This window comes from Acipenser ruthenus, chromosome 37 (genome assembly GCF_902713425.1).
Source record: "Acipenser ruthenus chromosome 37, fAciRut3.2 maternal haplotype, whole genome shotgun sequence".
NCBI classification, from domain to species: domain Eukaryota; kingdom Metazoa; phylum Chordata; class Actinopteri; order Acipenseriformes; family Acipenseridae; genus Acipenser; species Acipenser ruthenus.
In genome coordinates this window covers 9943889-9944438 of record NC_081225.1, presented here as the reverse complement: position 1 = coordinate 9944438, position 550 = coordinate 9943889, and positions in this window count along the sequence as shown.

Sequence of the window (550 nt, the reverse complement as noted above, 5' to 3'; positions counted from 1 at the left end):
TGACATGCAGATATATTAACTCCCAAACTGAGGCCCTAAATCATCACTCCACATCCACCAGCCCTTTTCATGTACTTCTAAAGGGGTAGTGTGCGGTATCATCTGAACAACCAATTATACACTGGGGAAACCAAAAGACGTTTAGCAGATGGTTTTGTGGAACATTTACGAAGCATTCAAATCAACACCTTGACATTTCCAGTAGCCCGACACCTCAACAGCAATAATCACACTGCTGAAGACATCACCATCTGTGGAATCAGTCAGTGTTTTGGTACAAATTCTACTGGGAAGCAAAGAGAACGTGAGCTTATCTTCAAACCTGGAACTTTGGAGCCTCTTGGAATGAACATTCTATTCTCGCATCATCTTAACATCATCCTCAGAAAGTTTACTGCACTGTGTTACTTTTCTTTCTACACAGCTGAAGAAGGGCCCGAAACGACCTGAAATAAATGATTTTTTATCATTTAAACTTTTTGTGCACATTATTTTTAAACCCATCGGTTTGTAAATCGTGGACTGTGTGTTTTTACAGTGGCGGTACGGC